This window comes from Haliotis rufescens, unplaced genomic scaffold (genome assembly GCF_023055435.1).
Source record: "Haliotis rufescens isolate VD_foot unplaced genomic scaffold, xgHalRufe1.0.p SCAF_12, whole genome shotgun sequence".
Classification (NCBI taxonomy): Eukaryota; Metazoa; Mollusca; class Gastropoda; order Lepetellida; family Haliotidae; genus Haliotis; species Haliotis rufescens.
Genome location: NW_025963802.1, coordinates 35,187,527 through 35,204,814, shown reverse-complemented (window position 1 = coordinate 35,204,814; position 17,288 = coordinate 35,187,527). Strand labels below are relative to the sequence as shown.

Sequence of the window (17,288 nt, the reverse complement as noted above, 5' to 3'; positions counted from 1 at the left end):
CAAGCATAGTCGCCTTTTACGGCAAGCATTGGTTGCTGAAGACCTTACTCGTATCTAGACGGGTCCGCCATTCAGGAATTACATACAATGCAAGCTATGTCATCATTCAATGAATTATTTCTCACAGACGAAAACATATTTTCTTCCCATTCTGTTCTTCAAGTGTACAGACGCCATCATATTGTATGGAATAGATTGGTTAAACTACTTTGTTTTTAAAATGTGAAACCGAAATATATAATGTAGAATAATGATTGTGAAATAAAAAGAGGACCGCCCGAACAGGGACTCGAACCCTGGACCCTCAGATCACTCTGATTGTGACAGACCGCTTAAAAGTCTGATGCTCTACCGACTGAGCTATCCGGGCTCTTGGCTAGCCAGCCAGATGTTTCTGTTCAGCTGACAGACAAGCAAAGACAAATGTTTGTTAACATTTCTGCTTCCTCAAAGTCCTTTTGTCGTACACCACTCAGGAGTTACATACAATACAAGATATTTCATCATTCAATGAATTATTTCTCATACACGAAAATATATTCTCTCCCCATTCTGTTCTTCAGGTTCACAGATGTCGTCATATTGTATGGAATAGATTGGTTAAAATACTTTGTTTTTGAAATGTGAAACCGTAATATGTTATGAAGAATAATGATTGTGAAATAAAAAGAGGACCGCCAGAACAGGGACTCGAACCCTGGACCCTCAGATCACTCTGATTGTGACAGACCGCTTAAAAGTCTGATGCTCTACCGACTGAGCTATCCGGGCACTCGGTAAGCTAGCCAGATGTTTCTGTTCAGGTGACAGACAAGCAAACACAAATGTTTGTTGACATTTCTGCTGCCTCAAGCGCCTTTTATCGTACATCATTCAGGTTGGTTGGTTGGCAAACACGCCGCACTCTGCAATATTCCATCTTATATGACGGCGGTCTGTAAATAATCGAGTCTGGACCAGACAATCCTGTGGTTAGTATGATGAGCATCGATCCACGTAATTGAGATCGATGGCATGGATCAACCAAGTCAGTGATCCTGACTACCCGATCCCGTTAGTCGCCTCTTAAAACAAGCATAGTCGCCTTTTACGGCAAGCATAGGTTGCTGAAGACCTTACTCGGATCTTCACGGGTCCACCATTCAGGAGTTACATACAATGCAAGCTATGTCATCATTCAATGAATTATTTCTCACAGACGAAAACATATTTTCTTCCCATTCTGTTCTTCAAGTGTACAGACGCCATCATATTGTATGGAATAGATTGGTTAAACTACTTTGTTTTTAAAATGTGAAACCGAAATATATAATGTAGAATAATGATTGTGAAATAAAAAGAGGACCGCCCGAACAGGGACTCGAACCCTGGACCCTCAGATCACTCTGATTGTGACAGACCGCTTAAAAGTCTGATGCTCTACCGACTGAGCTATCCGGGCTCTTGGCTAGCCAGCCAGATGTTTCTGTTCAGCTGACAGACAAGCAAAGACAAATGTTTGTTAACATTTCTGCTTCCTCAAAGTCCTTTTGTCGTACACCACTCAGGAGTTACATACAATACAAGATATTTCATCATTCAATGAATTATTTCTCATACACGAAAATATATTCTCTCCCCATTCTGTTCTTCAGGTTCACAGATGTCGTCATATTGTATGGAATAGATTGGTTAAAATACTTTGTTTTTGAAATGTGAAACCGTAATATGTTATGAAGAATAATGATTGTGAAAATAAAAAGAGGACCGCCCGAACAGGGACTCGAACCCTGGACCCTCAGATCACTCTGATTGTGACAGACCGCTTAAAAGTCTGATGCTCTACCGACTGAGCTATCCGGGCACTCGGTAAGCTAGCCAGATGTTTCTGTTCAGGTGACAGACAAGCAAACACAAATGTTTGTTGACATTTCTGCTGCCTCAAGCGCCTTTTATCGTACATCATTCAGGTTGGTTGGTTGGCAAACACGCCGCACTCTGCAATATTCCATCTTATATGACGGCGGTCTGTAAATAATCGAGTCTGGACCAGACAATCCAGTGATTAATATGATGAGCATCGATCCACGTAATTGAGATCGATGACATGCATCAACCAAGTCAGTGATCCTGACTACCCGATCCCGTTAGTCGCCTCTTAAAACAAGCATAGTCGCCTTTTACGGCAAGCATTGGTTGCTGAAGACCTTACTCGTATCTAGACGGGTCCGCCATTCAGGAATTACATACAATGCAAGCTATGTCATCATTCAATGAATTATTTCTCACAGACGAAAACATATTTTCTTCCCATTCTGTTCTTCAAGTGTACAGACGCCATCATATTGTATGGAATAGATTGGTTAAACTACTTTGTTTTTAAAATGTGAAACCGAAATATATAATGTAGAATAATGATTGTGAAATAAAAAGAGGACCGCCCGAACAGGGACTCGAACCCTGGACCCTCAGATCACTCTGATTGTGACAGACCGCTTAAAAGTCTGATGCTCTACCGACTGAGCTATCCGGGCTCTTGGCTAGCCAGCCAGATGTTTCTGTTCAGCTGACAGACAAGCAAAGACAAATGTTTGTTAACATTTCTGCTTCCTCAAAGTCCTTTTGTCGTACACCACTCAGGAGTTACATACAATACAAGATATTTCATCATTCAATGAATTATTTCTCATACACGAAAATATATTCTCTCCCCATTCTGTTCTTCAGGTTCACAGATGTCGTCATATTGTATGGAATAGATTGGTTAAAATACTTTGTTTTTGAAATGTGAAACCGTAATATGTTATGAAGAATAATGATTGTGAAATAAAAAGAGGACCGCCCGAACAGGGACTCGAACCCTGGACCCTCAGATCACTCTGATTGTGACAGACCGCTTAAAAGTCTGATGCTCTACCGACTGAGCTATCCCGGCACTCGGTAAGCTAGCCAGATGTTTCTGTTCAGGTGACAGACAAGCAAACACAAATGTTTGTTGACATTTCTGCTGCCTCAAGCGCCTTTTATCGTACATCATTCAGGTTGGTTGGTTGGCAAACACGCCGCACTCTGCAATATTCCATCTTATATGACGGCGGTCTGTAAATAATCGAGTCTGGACCAGACAATCCTGTGGTTAGTATGATGAGCATCGATCCACGTAATTGAGATCGATGGCATGGATCAACCAAGTCAGTGATCCTGACTACCCGATCCCGTTAGTCGCCTCTTAAAACAAGCATAGTCGCCTTTTACGGCAAGCATAGGTTGCTGAAGACCTTACTCGGATCTTCACGGGTCCACCATTCAGGAGTTACATACAATGCAAGCTATGTCATCATTCAATGAATTATTTCTCACAGACGAAAACATATTTTCTTCCCATTCTGTTCTTCAAGTGTACAGACGCCATCATATTGTATGGAATAGATTGGTTAAACTACTTTGTTTTTAAAATGTGAAACCGAAATATATAATGTAGAATAATGATTGTGAAATAAAAAGAGGACCGCCCGAACAGGGACTCGAACCCTGGACCCTCAGATCACTCTGATTGTGACAGACCGCTTAAAAGTCTGATGCTCTACCGACTGAGCTATCCGGGCTCTTGGCTAGCCAGCCAGATGTTTCTGTTCAGCTGACAGACAAGCAAAGACAAATGTTTGTTAACATTTCTGCTTCCTCAAAGTCCTTTTGTCGTACACCACTCAGGAGTTACATACAATACAAGATATTTCATCATTCAATGAATTATTTCTCATACACGAAAATATATTCTCTCCCCATTCTGTTCTTCAGGTTCACAGATGTCGTCATATTGTATGGAATAGATTGGTTAAAATACTTTGTTTTTGAAATGTGAAACCGTAATATGTTATGAAGAATAATGATTGTGAAAATAAAAAGAGGACCGCCAGAACAGGGACTCGAACCCTGGACCCTCAGATCACTCTGATTGTGACAGACCGCTTAAAAGTCTGATGCTCTACCGACTGAGCTATCCGGGCACTCGGTAAGCTAGCCAGATGTTTCTGTTCAGCTGACAGACAAGCAAACACAAATGTTTGTTGACATTTCTGCTGCCTCAAGCGCCTTTTATCGTACATCATTCAGGTTGGTTGGTTGGCAAACACGCCGCACTCTGCAATATTCCATCTTATATGACGGCGGTCTGTAAATAATCGAGTCTGGACCAGACAATCCAGTGATTAATATGATGAGCATCGATCCACGTAATTGAGATCGATGACATGCATCAACCAAGTCAGTGATCCTGACTACCCGATTCCGTTAGTCGCCTCTTAAAACAAGCATAGTCGCCTTTTACGGCAAGCATTGGTTGCTGAAGACCTTACTCGTATCTAGACGGGTCCGCCATTCAGGAATTACATACAATGCAAGCTATGTCATCATTCAATGAATTATTTCTCACAGACGAAAACATATTTTCTTCCCATTCTGTTCTTCAAGTGTACAGACGCCATCATATTGTATGGAATAGATTGGTTAAACTACTTTGTTTTTAAAATGTGAAACCGAAATATATAATGTAGAATAATGATTGTGAAATAAAAAGAGGACCGCCCGAACAGGGACTCGAACCCTGGACCCTCAGATCACTCTGATTGTGACAGACCGCTTAAAAGTCTGATGCTCTACCGACTGAGCTATCCGGGCTCTTGGCTAGCCAGCCAGATGTTTCTGTTCAGCTGACAGACAAGCAAAGACAAATGTTTGTTAACATTTCTGCTTCCTCAAAGTCCTTTTGTCGTACACCACTCAGGAGTTACATACAATACAAGATATTTCATCATTCAATGAATTATTTCTCATACACGAAAATATATTCTCTCCCCATTCTGTTCTTCAGGTTCACAGATGTCGTCATATTGTATGGAATAGATTGGTTAAAATACTTTGTTTTTGAAATGTGAAACCGTAATATGTTATGAAGAATAATGATTGTGAAATAAAAAGAGGACCGCCCGAACAGGGACTCGAACCCTGGACCCTCAGATCACTCTGATTGTGACAGACCGCTTAAAAGTCTGATGCTCTACCGACTGAGCTATCCGCCGCACTCTGCAATATTCCATCTTATATGACGGCGGTCTGTAAATAATCGAGTCTGGACCAGACAATCCAGTGATTAATATGATGAGCATCGATCCACGTAATTGAGATCGATGACATGCATCAACCAAGTCAGTGATCCTGACTACCCGATCCCGTTAGTCGCCTCTTAAAACAAGCATAGTCGCCTTTTACGGCAAGCATTGGTTGCTGAAGACCTTACTCGTATCTAGACGGGTCCGCCATTCAGGAATTACATACAATGCAAGCTATGTCATCATTCAATGAATTATTTCTCACAGACGAAAACATATTTTCTTCCCATTCTGTTCTTCAAGTGTACAGACGCCATCATATTGTATGGAATAGATTGGTTAAACTACTTTGTTTTTAAAATGTGAAACCGAAATATATAATGTAGAATAATGATTGTGAAATAAAAAGAGGACCGCCCGAACAGGGACTCGAACCCTGGACCCTCAGATCACTCTGATTGTGACAGACCGCTTAAAAGTCTGATGCTCTACCGACTGAGCTATCCGGGCTCTTGGCTAGCCAGCCAGATGTTTCTGTTCAGCTGACAGACAAGCAAAGACAAATGTTTGTTAACATTTCTGCTTCCTCAAAGTCCTTTTGTCGTACACCACTCAGGAGTTACATACAATACAAGATATTTCATCATTCAATGAATTATTTCTCATACACGAAAATATATTCTCTCCCCATTCTGTTCTTCAGGTTCACAGATGTCGTCATATTGTATGGAATAGATTGATTAAAATACTTTGTTTTTGAAATGTGAAACCGTAATATGTTATGAAGAATAATGATTGTGAAATAAAAAGAGGACCGCCCGAACAGGGACTCGAACCCTGGACCCTCAGATCACTCTGATTGTGACAGACCGCTTAAAAGTCTGATGCTCTACCGACTGAGCTATCCGGGCACTCGGTAAGCTAGCCAGATGTTTCTGTTCAGGTGACAGACAAGCAAACACAAATGTTTGTTGACATTTCTGCTGCCTCAAGCGCCTTTTATCGTACATCATTCAGGTTGGTTGGTTGGCAAACACGCCGCACTCTGCAATATTCCATCTTATATGACGGCGGTCTGTAAATAATCGAGTCTGGACCAGACAATCCTGTGGTTAGTATGATGAGCATCGATCCACGTAATTGAGATCGATGGCATGGATCAACCAAGTCAGTGATCCTGACTACCCGATCCCGTTAGTCGCCTCTTAAAACAAGCATAGTCGCCTTTTACGGCAAGCATAGGTTGCTGAAGACCTTACTCGTATCTAGACGGGTCCGCCATTCAGGAATTACATACAATGCAAGCTATGTCATCATTCAATGAATTATTTCTCATACACGAAAATATATTCTCTCCCCATTCTGTTCTTCAGGTTCACAGATGTCGTCATATTGTATGGAATAGATTGGTTAAAATACTTTGTTTTTGAAATGTGAAACCGTAATATGTTATGAAGAATAATGATTGTGAAATAAAAAGAGGACCGCCCGAACAGGGACTCGAACCCTGGACCCTCAGATCACTCTGATTGTGACAGACCGCTTAAAAGTCTGATGCTCTACCGACTGAGCTATCCGGGCACTCGGTAAGCTAGCCAGATGTTTCTGTTCAGGTGACAGACAAGCAAACACAAATGTTTGTTGACATTTCTGCTGCCTCAAGCGCCTTTTATCGTACATCATTCAGGTTGGTTGGTTGGCAAACACGCCGCACTCTGCAATATTCCATCTTATATGACGGCGGTCTGTAAATAATCGAGTCTGGACCAGACAATCCAGTGATTAATATGATGAGCATCGATCCACGTAATTGAGATCGATGACATGCATCAACCAAGTCAGTGATCCTGACTAACCGATCCCGTTAGTCGCCTCTTAAAACAAGCATAGTCGCCTTTTACGGCAAGCATTGGTTGCTGAAGACCTTACTCGTATCTAGACGGGTCCGCCATTCAGGAATTACATACAATGCAAGCTATGTCATCATTCAATGAATTATTTCTCACAGACGAAAACATATTTTCTTCCCATTCTGTTCTTCAAGTGTACAGACGCCATCATATTGTATGGAATAGATTGGTTAAACTACTTTGTTTTTAAAATGTGAAACCGAAATATATAATGTAGAATAATGATTGTGAAATAAAAAGAGGACCGCCCGAACAGGGACTCGAACCCTGGACCCTCAGATCACTCTGATTGTGACAGACCGCTTAAAAGTCTGATGCTCTACCGACTGAGCTATCCGGGCTCTTGGCTAGCCAGCCAGATGTTTCTGTTCAGCTGACAGACAAGCAAAGACAAATGTTTGTTAACATTTCTGCTTCCTCAAAGTCCTTTTGTCGTACACCACTCAGGAGTTACATACAATACAAGATATTTCATCATTCAATGAATTATTTCTCATACACGAAAATATATTCTCTCCCCATTCTGTTCTTCAGGTTCACAGATGTCGTCATATTGTATGGAATAGATTGGTTAAAATACTTTGTTTTTGAAATGTGAAACCGTAATATGTTATGAAGAATAATGATTGTGAAATAAAAAGAGGACCGCCCGAACAGGGACTCGAACCCTGGACCCTCAGATCACTCTGATTGTGACAGACCGCTTAAAAGTCTGATGCTGTACCGACTGAGCTATCCCGGCACTCGGTAAGCTAGCCAGATGTTTCTGTTCAGGTGACAGACAAGCAAACACAAATGTTTGTTGACATTTCTGCTGCCTCAAGCGCCTTTTATCGTACATCATTCAGGTTGGTTGGTTGGCAAACACGCCGCACTCTGCAATATTCCATCTTATATGACGGCGGTCTGTAAATAATCGAGTCTGGACCAGACAATCCTGTGGTTAGTATGATGAGCATCTATCCACGTAATTGAGATCGATGGCATGGATCAACCAAGTCAGTGATCCTGACTACCCGATCCCGTTAGTCGCCTCTTAAAACAAGCATAGTCGCCTTTTACGGCAAGCATAGGTTGCTGAAGACCTTACTCGTATCTAGACGGGTCCGCCATTCAGGAATTACATACAATGCAAGCTATGTCATCATTCAATGAATTATTTCTCATACAGGAAAATATATTCTCTCCCCATTCTGTTCTTCAGGTTCACAGATGTCGTCATATTGTATGGAATGGATTGGTTAAAATACTTTGTTTTTGAAATGTGAAACCGTAATATGTTATGAAGAATAATGATTGTGAAATAAAAAGAGGACCGCCCGAACAGGGACTCGAACCCTGGACCCTCAGATCACTCTGATTGTGACAGACCGCTTAAAAGTCTGATGCTCTACCGACTGAGCTATCCGGGCACTCGGTAAGCTAGCCAGATGTTTCTGTTCAGGTGACAGACAAGCAAACACAAATGTTTGTTGACATTTCTGCTGCCTCAAGCGCCTTTTATCGTACATCATTCAGGTTGGTTGGTTGGCAAACACGCCGCACTCTGCAATATTCCATCTTATATGACGGCGGTCTGTAAATAATCGAGTCTGGACCAGACAATCCAGTGATTAATATGATGAGCATCGATCCACGTAATTGAGATCGATGACATGCATCAACCAAGTCAGTGATCCTGACTACCCGATCCCGTTAGTCGCCTCTTAAAACAAGCATAGTCGCCTTTTACGGCAAGCATTGGTTGCTGAAGACCTTACTCGTATCTAGACGGGTCCGCCATTCAGGAATTACATACAATGCAAGCTATGTCATCATTCAATGAATTATTTCTCACAGACGAAAACATATTTTCTTCCCATTCTGTTCTTCAAGTGTACAGACGCCATCATATTGTATGGAATAGATTGGTTAAACTACTTTGTTTTTAAAAAGTGAAACCGAAATATATAATGTAGAATAATGATTGTGAAATAAAAAGAGGACCGCCCGAACAGGGACTCGAACCCTGGACCCTCAGATCACTCTGATTGTGACAGACCGCTTAAAAGTCTGATGCTCTACCGACTGAGCTATCCGGGCTCTTGGCTAGCCAGCCAGATGTTTCTGTTCAGCTGACAGACAAGCAAAGACAAATGTTTGTTAACATTTCTGCTTCCTCAAAGTCCTTTTGTCGTACACCACTCAGGAGTTACATACAATACAAGATATTTCATCATTCAATGAATTATTTCTCATACAGGAAAATATATTCTCTCCCCATTCTGTTCTTCAGGTTCACAGATGTCGTCATATTGTATGGAATGGATTGGTTAAAATACTTTGTTTTTGAAATGTGAAACCGTAATATGTTATGAAGAATAATGATTGTGAAATAAAAAGAGGACCGCCCGAACAGGGACTCGAACCCTGGACCCTCAGATCACTCTGATTGTGACAGACCGCTTAAAAGTCTGATGCTCTACCGACTGAGCTATCCGGGCACTCGGTAAGCTAGCCAGATGTTTCTGTTCAGGTGACAGACAAGCAAACACAAATGTTTGTTGACATTTCTGCTGCCTCAAGCGCCTTTTATCGTACATCATTCAGGTTGGTTGGTTGGCAAACACGCCGCACTCTGCAATATTCCATCTTATATGACGGCGGTCTGTAAATAATCGAGTCTGGACCAGACAATCCAGTGATTAATATGATGAGCATCGATCCACGTAATTGAGATCGATGACATGCATCAACCAAGTCAGTGATCCTGACTACCCGATCCCGTTAGTCGCCTCTTAAAACAAGCATAGTCGCCTTTTACGGCAAGCATTGGTTGCTGAAGACCTTACTCGTATCTAGACGGGTCCGCCATTCAGGAATTACATACAATGCAAGCTATGTCATCATTCAATGAATTATTTCTCACAGACGAAAACATATTTTCTTCCCATTCTGTTCTTCAAGTGTACAGACGCCATCATATTGTATGGAATAGATTGGTTAAACTACTTTGTTTTTAAAAAGTGAAACCGAAATATATAATGTAGAATAATGATTGTGAAATAAAAAGAGGACCGCCCGAACAGGGACTCGAACCCTGGACCCTCAGATCACTCTGATTGTGACAGACCGCTTAAAAGTCTGATGCTCTACCGACTGAGCTATCCGGGCTCTTGGCTAGCCAGCCAGATGTTTCTGTTCAGCTGACAGACAAGCAAAGACAAATGTTTGTTAACATTTCTGCTTCCTCAAAGTCCTTTTGTCGTACACCACTCAGGAGTTACATACAATACAAGATATTTCATCATTCAATGAATTATTTCTCATACACGAAAATATATTCTCTCCCCATTCTGTTCTTCAGGTTCACAGATGTCGTCATATTGTATGGAATAGATTGGTTAAAATACTTTGTTTTTGAAATGTGAAACCGTAATATGTTATGAAGAATAATGATTGTGAAATAAAAAGAGGACCGCCCGAACAGGGACTCGAACCCTGGACCCTCAGATCACTCTGATTGTGACAGACCGCTTAAAAGTCTGATGCTCTACCGACTGAGCTATCCGGGCACTCGGTAAGCTAGCCAGATGTTTCTGTTCAGGTGACAGACAAGCAAACACAAATGTTTGTTGACATTTCTGCTGCCTCAAGCGCCTTTTATCGTACATCATTCAGGTTGGTTGGTTGGCAAACACGCCGCACTCTGCAATATTCCATCTTATATGACGGCGGTCTGTAAATAATCGAGTCTGGACCAGACAATCCTGTGGTTAGTATGATGAGCATCGATCCACGTAATTGAGATCGATGGCATGGATCAACCAAGTCAGTGATCCTGACTACCCGATCCCGTTAGTCGCCTCTTAAAACAAGCATAGTCGCCTTTTACGGCAAGCATAGGTTGCTGAAGACCTTACTCGGATCTTCACGGGTCCACCATTCAGGAGTTACATACAATGCAAGCTATGTCATCATTCAATGAATTATTTCTCACAGACGAAAACATATTTTCTTCCCATTCTGTTCTTCAAGTGTACAGACGCCATCATATTGTATGGAATAAATTGGTTAAACTACTTTGTTTTTAAAATGTGAAACCGAAATATATAATGTAGAATAATGATTGTGAAATAAAAAGAGGACCGCCCGAACAGGGACTCGAACCCTGGACCCTCAGATCACTCTGATTGTGACAGACCGCTTAAAAGTCTGATGCTCTACCGACTGAGCTATCCGGGCTCTTGGCTAGCCAGCCAGATGTTTCTGTTCAGCTGACAGACAAGCAAAGACAAATGTTTGTTAACATTTCTGCTTCCTCAAAGTCCTTTTGTCGTACACCACTCAGGAGTTACATACAATACAAGATATTTCATCATTCAATGAATTATTTCTCATACACGAAAATATATTCTCTCCCCATTCTGTTCTTCAGGTTCACAGATGTCGTCATATTGTATGGAATAGATTGGTTAAAATACTTTGTTTTTGAAATGTGAAACCGTAATATGTTATGAAGAATAATGATTGTGAAATAAAAAGAGGACCGCCCGAACAGGGACTCGAACCCTGGACCCTCAGATCACTCTGATTGTGACAGACCGCTTAAAAGTCTGATGCTGTACCGACTGAGCTATCCCGGCACTCGGTAAGCTAGCCAGATGTTTCTGTTCAGGTGACAGACAAGCAAACACAAATGTTTGTTGACATTTCTGCTGCCTCAAGCGCCTTTTATCGTACATCATTCAGGTTGGTTGGTTGGCAAACACGCCGCACTCTGCAATATTCCATCTTATATGACGGCGGTCTGTAAATAATCGAGTCTGGACCAGACAATCCTGTGGTTAGTATGATGAGCATCTATCCACGTAATTGAGATCGATGGCATGGATCAACCAAGTCAGTGATCCTGACTACCCGATCCCGTTAGTCGCCTCTTAAAACAAGCATAGTCGCCTTTTACGGCAAGCATAGGTTGCTGAAGACCTTACTCGTATCTAGACGGGTCCGCCATTCAGGAATTACATACAATGCAAGCTATGTCATCATTCAATGAATTATTTCTCATACACGAAAATATATTCTCTCCCCATTCTGTTCTTCAGGTTCACAGATGTCGTCATATTGTATGGAATGGATTGGTTAAAATACTTTGTTTTTGAAATGTGAAACCGTAATATGTTATGAAGAATAATGATTGTGAAATAAAAAGAGGACCGCCCGAACAGGGACTCGAACCCTGGACCCTCAGATCACTCTGATTGTGACAGACCGCTTAAAAGTCTGATGCTCTACCGACTGAGCTATCCGGGCACTCGGTAAGCTAGCCAGATGTTTCTGTTCAGGTGACAGACAAGCAAACACAAATGTTTGTTGACATTTCTGCTGCCTCAAGCGCCTTTTATCGTACATCATTCAGGTTGGTTGGTTGGCAAACACGCCGCACTCTGCAATATTCCATCTTATATGACGGCGGTCTGTAAATAATCGAGTCTGGACCAGACAATCCAGTGATTAATATGATGAGCATCGATCCACGTAATTGAGATCGATGACATGCATCAACCAAGTCAGTGATCCTGACTACCCGATCCCGTTAGTCGCCTCTTAAAACAAGCATAGTCGCCTTTTACGGCAAGCATTGGTTGCTGAAGACCTTACTCGTATCTAGACGGGTCCGCCATTCAGGAATTACATACAATGCAAGCTATGTCATCATTCAATGAATTATTTCTCACAGACGAAAACATATTTTCTTCCCATTCTGTTCTTCAAGTGTACAGACGCCATCATATTGTATGGAATAGATTGGTTAAACTACTTTGTTTTTAAAAAGTGAAACCGAAATATATAATGTAGAATAATGATTGTGAAATAAAAAGAGGACCGCCCGAACAGGGACTCGAACCCTGGACCCTCAGATCACTCTGATTGTGACAGACCGCTTAAAAGTCTGATGCTCTACCGACTGAGCTATCCGGGCCGTGGTGAAAAGAAAGAAATTCAAACCTATCAACGGATATTACTACTCAAGATATATTTGCAAATGACTGTGTTTGGATAACTACAATGTCAGTGCGATCTCGGTAGAAAGTAATATGGTTATATTTCTGAGGAAATAGACGCTGCTCGGGTGATGAATGGTTAGGTGTAATGCCTTGCCAATCGCTTTCGAATGTGTCGTCATTTGTATCGACCCCGCGCTGTTTCAGTCTGTTTGAAATGTAGAAATCAGTTACCTCCCTTGTAGTAACTGCGGAAGAGCACGACCTGAATAAGATCTAATTTGTCATTGTTTGTTCAGTAAAAAGTATGCTTTGTCTTTTTCTGAACGCTCAATGAAGAACATTTTAATCTGACATGGAATGAACATGAAAGTAGTACGCATTCCAGTAACGAGGTGTAAGTGTGCACGAAGAGGGAACACAAGTTGTTGGTGGTGTTTTCAGCTTGGCAGGTCAGGTAAAGGTTCTCTCCCTTGGATCAAAAGTGAACCTGATTGGCCAAGTCCCTTTGAACTTTTGATACAAATTGAAACAGATACATTTTGGGGCATAAGTGTAGGCGTAATTGTTTTGATATAATTTTTTAATGACAGTTGTTCAGTGTTTACTAATTAATCAAAAATATAAAAAAACCCTCGAAAATTCATGCAGAGATCAAAGGTTTTTTCAAGACCTGGGCCCACTTGCACAAAGCGATCTTAGCGCTAAGACTATCGTAAGCCTTTGTTAAAGTATGGGAGTTACGATCATCTTAGCGCTAAGACTATCGTAAGCCTTTGTTAAAGTATGGGAGTTACGATCATCTTAGCGCTAAGATCGCTTTGTGCAAGTGGGCCCTGGTTTTCACCATATTGCTGTCAGTTTTCTCCACAGTAAAAAAGAAATTTGCATATCCTTGAGACATTGGGTAAAGGTGAAGTAAAGTCAACATAGCAACTTTGCAGATTTTAATACTTAAGGGATACTAATCACGACAACTTGACTAAAATTAAATAAATAACGGAAATAGCCTAAAATAATTTATAAAAAGCGACAGGCGAAATTGTCCCCCAAAAGAAAACATCCGTCACTGAGGGGGTTCAAACGGGTGTTATTTTCCTCATCCATTTGATCACTGTGTCCACAAATTATGTCACCTTGGTAACAACACCGAATCTGCCATCGGTTGTTTACTCAGGGGATTAATCCCTGACAGCCATTTATTGTGTGGAATAGGGCCCCGGGTGATAGTAATTAAGCGCTAATTACCGATTGTGAATTGTTATTTTAATTATTCACAATGTCAAGATCAAGGGCCGTTTCACACATTCAACAATGTTTGTTTTGTTGTTTAACGCCACGCTCAGCGATATTCAGGGTACATGACGGTGGTGTGTAAATAATGGAGTCTGGACCACACAATCCACTGATTGACATCATGAGCATCGATCTACGCAATTGGGATCCGATGACATGCATCAACAAAGTCACCGAGTCTGACCACCCGATCCCGTTAGTCGCACAAATAGGTTTGTTTTGGGAGCCGATAATGGAGCGTGCAATTTCAGCACTTTTACTTGGACATTTAATTACTTTCAACGAATATTATGAATTTTTCTTCTCTCGAAAATAGACTAAATGTATCAAGACAAAAATTTATTCGCAATCATTTTTTTTCACTTTACTTGCCCTTTCAAGGGTAAAAAGGAATCTGAAATTAAAAAAAGAAATACACCAAAAAATTCACAAAGACATTTTTGACCGTCAAAGTATGGATGCCGAGAGGGGACATCGCTTTCTCGCTTTCTCGTTCTATCGCTTTATCGCTCTATCGCTCTATCGCTTTGTCGCTCTATCGCTTTGTCGCTTCCTCTAATGACTAACCATAGTCATATGAAGGAATCGGGTGTTCCTTAACTTCTTTTGAATAGTATGTACTGTAAATCTTGAAATTAACGTTAGGGTTAATTACAAATGCAAAAACATTAGCGTAGACTTAATTACCGGTAATAATACTTTGCATTTATGTCTCAGAAATGACTGTTGATAAGACGGCCTCACTGAACACTTTGAATAGCGGAAATGCCAACTTGAATATAAAACCAATCAACTATCTATTTCCACATTATGGTAACTGAGAACAATATGTCATCCCAAAACTAAAAATTACATAATGGACATCCGGTAGTATTACCATTGCTTGGTGAAGACTTCCACTTTGATGACATCTACTCCGCAAACAGAATAAACATTGATATAAGCGTTGTTTTTAGGAAAACACTATTGCTTTTTAGGAAGTACGTACTACTCAGCGCTATTGAGCGGTGTGATTTGCTATTTGTTTTGATAACTTGGCCTGGGGGCGGGGATCCAATAGCTAAATAGGGCCATAAATCAATCAAATTCTTTTTTACGCAGAAATACGTGGATTGTTATAAAAGCACATATGTCTGTACTGTTAAATTATATTTAAGTAGATAGTGAGAAAATTTCAAAAACCGTCCATATGTATAATTTGAAATGCGACTGGAAAAATCTACGCTCTCTTTTCTGATTAAAACCCTCGTCACACCCCAAAATTTTTAGGCATTCAGAGTATTTTACTAAATGAGACAAGTCGCTTGTCAACGTGATGCAATCTCACATTTTGACTTACTGTCACGTGGAGTTTTTACACCTCCTTCTCCACTGGCACATACATTTTTTCACGAACAATGTGAGAGTGGCGGGTACTACCAGGTGCATTTGCATTGTATTGTATTGTATTGTATTGTTAGTTTAACGCCGCACTCAGCAATATTCAATGGATCAATCAGATCGATTATGTACACACCACCGTCATATAGCTTGAATATTGCTGAGTGCGGCGTTAAACAACAAACAAACAAATCTGAAGGCTATACGACCAGGACTGGGACCAGCCTTCAACGTCACAAGCGACACAGAACATTCCGTCCCCTAACAGGTACAGTTCAGTATACACGCGTATCTATGTATGATGGGAACCGCAGTGATGGATTCTTGACACCACCGATCGGTTGTTTACCAAAATACGTCTTGAAAAAAGAATGACATATTGTTCCAGCCGACGACTTGCTGGTGTCACGTGACTGATGTGCACATTGCCGCGGCATTGGGTTTAACACCGCTTTTAACACTATTACAGTTATATCACGGCGTTTCAGCTTAATGTGGGAGGAAAGCCCGAAGTGATGCAGGTCTCAGACGTTTACCACTTCTGTGAAACCCCACGAGCACGGGTATGGTGCTTACAAACCTAGAAACATAATCGGGGCGAACCCACAATCGTAGGTTTCTGGTGTGCCCAATGGACGCGTATCGCGGCGCCTTAGACGACTGGGCCACCCGTGCCCTAGACTAACATCTAGTCTCTGAAATGAACATATCGTACAGAAAAAACAGTTGTTCAGTTATCTTATTAAAAATACAATAAAAGGGAGCCCAGTGACTCTCTTCATTTTCAGATACTGCAGTAATCTAGACTTGCCGAACATTATAGACTTGCATGGGCTGTATTTGATATATATTTGTATCAGGGTCTGTAAGACAGGCTACCCGTGCCCTTCTTTTGACGAGAAACATGTCTGACTGCATCATCTGGGCCAGAGCTAAACCTGTGGGTGAAGCAACTATATTTGTTTGAACGATAAATACCATGATGAGACTGATAATACCGTAGTCACTGGAGACATAGTCACGCTATGCAACACCGTCGTCTCGTTTCGCACACTTTCCCTGACGCACCTCGTGATGCGACATTTTTCTATCGCACAATATGCCGCCTTATCGCTCCAACTAAAATGTGTAAAATAGGTGTTAAAGATATACGACACCGCGATCCTTTTTGGATTCCATCGAATGACCTTGATTCGGTAAAACACTTGTCAGTAAAGGCCAAGTCATTAGGACCCGTGAAAATCCGGGGTAGAAGAGGTCTCCAGCAACCCATGCTTGCCGTAAAAGGCGACAGTGTTTGTCTTAAGAGGCGACTAACGGGATCGGGTGGCGAGGCTCTCTGATTGGTTGATGTATGTCACCGTATCCCAATTGCGTGGATGGATGCTCATGATGTTAACCACTGGATTGTATGGTCCAGACTTGATTATTTACAGATCGCCGTCATTTTTCTGACTGTGGCGTTAAACAAACAAACAAACAAAAGTGAGTGAACGTTAACACCACATTCAGCAAACCGAAGCCCTAGACACCACTATCTCGGGCATGCGTTGGTTGTGGAAGCGTGATCGACATTGCGAGCGAGTGACTGCGGGTTAACGTCGTTTTGAACATTATTTCTGTTACAT

General features: G+C 41.4%; 24 non-coding genes across 24 annotated transcripts; all 24 read right to left on the bottom strand.

Annotated features, from left to right (window-relative positions):
- Positions 1-274: 274 nt before the first annotated feature.
- On the bottom strand, positions 275-370 carry Trnak-uuu. The gene is made up of 2 exons: positions 334-370; positions 275-310 (listed from the first exon to the last, which is right to left on the bottom strand). It is a non-coding gene; the product is annotated as a tRNA-Lys (tRNA).
- Positions 371-675: 305 nt separating this feature from the next.
- Positions 676-771, bottom strand: Trnak-uuu. The gene is made up of 2 exons: positions 735-771; positions 676-711 (listed from the first exon to the last, which is right to left on the bottom strand). It is a non-coding gene; the product is annotated as a tRNA-Lys (tRNA).
- Positions 772-1,345: 574 nt separating this feature from the next.
- Trnak-uuu lies at positions 1,346-1,441 on the bottom strand. The gene is made up of 2 exons: positions 1,405-1,441; positions 1,346-1,381 (listed from the first exon to the last, which is right to left on the bottom strand). It is a non-coding gene; the product is annotated as a tRNA-Lys (tRNA).
- A 306-nt stretch (positions 1,442-1,747) lies between these two features.
- Trnak-uuu lies at positions 1,748-1,843 on the bottom strand. Its single transcript has 2 exons — positions 1,807-1,843; positions 1,748-1,783 (listed from the first exon to the last, which is right to left on the bottom strand). It is a non-coding gene; the product is annotated as a tRNA-Lys (tRNA).
- Positions 1,844-2,417: 574 nt separating this feature from the next.
- Trnak-uuu lies at positions 2,418-2,513 on the bottom strand. The gene is made up of 2 exons: positions 2,477-2,513; positions 2,418-2,453 (listed from the first exon to the last, which is right to left on the bottom strand). It is a non-coding gene; the product is annotated as a tRNA-Lys (tRNA).
- A 305-nt stretch (positions 2,514-2,818) lies between these two features.
- On the bottom strand, positions 2,819-2,914 carry Trnak-uuu. The gene is made up of 2 exons: positions 2,878-2,914; positions 2,819-2,854 (listed from the first exon to the last, which is right to left on the bottom strand). It is a non-coding gene; the product is annotated as a tRNA-Lys (tRNA).
- A 574-nt stretch (positions 2,915-3,488) lies between these two features.
- On the bottom strand, positions 3,489-3,584 carry Trnak-uuu. The gene is made up of 2 exons: positions 3,548-3,584; positions 3,489-3,524 (listed from the first exon to the last, which is right to left on the bottom strand). It is a non-coding gene; the product is annotated as a tRNA-Lys (tRNA).
- Positions 3,585-3,890: 306 nt separating this feature from the next.
- Positions 3,891-3,986, bottom strand: Trnak-uuu. The gene is made up of 2 exons: positions 3,950-3,986; positions 3,891-3,926 (listed from the first exon to the last, which is right to left on the bottom strand). It is a non-coding gene; the product is annotated as a tRNA-Lys (tRNA).
- A 574-nt stretch (positions 3,987-4,560) lies between these two features.
- On the bottom strand, positions 4,561-4,656 carry Trnak-uuu. The gene is made up of 2 exons: positions 4,620-4,656; positions 4,561-4,596 (listed from the first exon to the last, which is right to left on the bottom strand). It is a non-coding gene; the product is annotated as a tRNA-Lys (tRNA).
- A 305-nt stretch (positions 4,657-4,961) lies between these two features.
- On the bottom strand, positions 4,962-5,058 carry Trnak-uuu. Its single transcript has 2 exons — positions 5,021-5,058; positions 4,962-4,997 (listed from the first exon to the last, which is right to left on the bottom strand). It is a non-coding gene; the product is annotated as a tRNA-Lys (tRNA).
- Positions 5,059-5,501: 443 nt separating this feature from the next.
- Trnak-uuu lies at positions 5,502-5,597 on the bottom strand. The gene is made up of 2 exons: positions 5,561-5,597; positions 5,502-5,537 (listed from the first exon to the last, which is right to left on the bottom strand). It is a non-coding gene; the product is annotated as a tRNA-Lys (tRNA).
- Positions 5,598-5,902: 305 nt separating this feature from the next.
- On the bottom strand, positions 5,903-5,998 carry Trnak-uuu. Its single transcript has 2 exons — positions 5,962-5,998; positions 5,903-5,938 (listed from the first exon to the last, which is right to left on the bottom strand). It is a non-coding gene; the product is annotated as a tRNA-Lys (tRNA).
- A 574-nt stretch (positions 5,999-6,572) lies between these two features.
- Trnak-uuu lies at positions 6,573-6,668 on the bottom strand. The gene is made up of 2 exons: positions 6,632-6,668; positions 6,573-6,608 (listed from the first exon to the last, which is right to left on the bottom strand). It is a non-coding gene; the product is annotated as a tRNA-Lys (tRNA).
- Positions 6,669-7,242: 574 nt separating this feature from the next.
- On the bottom strand, positions 7,243-7,338 carry Trnak-uuu. Its single transcript has 2 exons — positions 7,302-7,338; positions 7,243-7,278 (listed from the first exon to the last, which is right to left on the bottom strand). It is a non-coding gene; the product is annotated as a tRNA-Lys (tRNA).
- A 305-nt stretch (positions 7,339-7,643) lies between these two features.
- Trnak-uuu lies at positions 7,644-7,739 on the bottom strand. The gene is made up of 2 exons: positions 7,703-7,739; positions 7,644-7,679 (listed from the first exon to the last, which is right to left on the bottom strand). It is a non-coding gene; the product is annotated as a tRNA-Lys (tRNA).
- A 574-nt stretch (positions 7,740-8,313) lies between these two features.
- Positions 8,314-8,409, bottom strand: Trnak-uuu. The gene is made up of 2 exons: positions 8,373-8,409; positions 8,314-8,349 (listed from the first exon to the last, which is right to left on the bottom strand). It is a non-coding gene; the product is annotated as a tRNA-Lys (tRNA).
- Positions 8,410-8,983: 574 nt separating this feature from the next.
- Trnak-uuu lies at positions 8,984-9,079 on the bottom strand. The gene is made up of 2 exons: positions 9,043-9,079; positions 8,984-9,019 (listed from the first exon to the last, which is right to left on the bottom strand). It is a non-coding gene; the product is annotated as a tRNA-Lys (tRNA).
- Positions 9,080-9,384: 305 nt separating this feature from the next.
- Trnak-uuu lies at positions 9,385-9,480 on the bottom strand. The gene is made up of 2 exons: positions 9,444-9,480; positions 9,385-9,420 (listed from the first exon to the last, which is right to left on the bottom strand). It is a non-coding gene; the product is annotated as a tRNA-Lys (tRNA).
- Positions 9,481-10,054: 574 nt separating this feature from the next.
- Trnak-uuu lies at positions 10,055-10,150 on the bottom strand. Its single transcript has 2 exons — positions 10,114-10,150; positions 10,055-10,090 (listed from the first exon to the last, which is right to left on the bottom strand). It is a non-coding gene; the product is annotated as a tRNA-Lys (tRNA).
- Positions 10,151-10,455: 305 nt separating this feature from the next.
- Positions 10,456-10,551, bottom strand: Trnak-uuu. The gene is made up of 2 exons: positions 10,515-10,551; positions 10,456-10,491 (listed from the first exon to the last, which is right to left on the bottom strand). It is a non-coding gene; the product is annotated as a tRNA-Lys (tRNA).
- A 574-nt stretch (positions 10,552-11,125) lies between these two features.
- Trnak-uuu lies at positions 11,126-11,221 on the bottom strand. The gene is made up of 2 exons: positions 11,185-11,221; positions 11,126-11,161 (listed from the first exon to the last, which is right to left on the bottom strand). It is a non-coding gene; the product is annotated as a tRNA-Lys (tRNA).
- A 305-nt stretch (positions 11,222-11,526) lies between these two features.
- On the bottom strand, positions 11,527-11,622 carry Trnak-uuu. Its single transcript has 2 exons — positions 11,586-11,622; positions 11,527-11,562 (listed from the first exon to the last, which is right to left on the bottom strand). It is a non-coding gene; the product is annotated as a tRNA-Lys (tRNA).
- Positions 11,623-12,196: 574 nt separating this feature from the next.
- Positions 12,197-12,292, bottom strand: Trnak-uuu. The gene is made up of 2 exons: positions 12,256-12,292; positions 12,197-12,232 (listed from the first exon to the last, which is right to left on the bottom strand). It is a non-coding gene; the product is annotated as a tRNA-Lys (tRNA).
- Positions 12,293-12,866: 574 nt separating this feature from the next.
- On the bottom strand, positions 12,867-12,962 carry Trnak-uuu. Its single transcript has 2 exons — positions 12,926-12,962; positions 12,867-12,902 (listed from the first exon to the last, which is right to left on the bottom strand). It is a non-coding gene; the product is annotated as a tRNA-Lys (tRNA).
- Between the last annotated feature and the right edge of the window lie 4,326 nt (positions 12,963-17,288).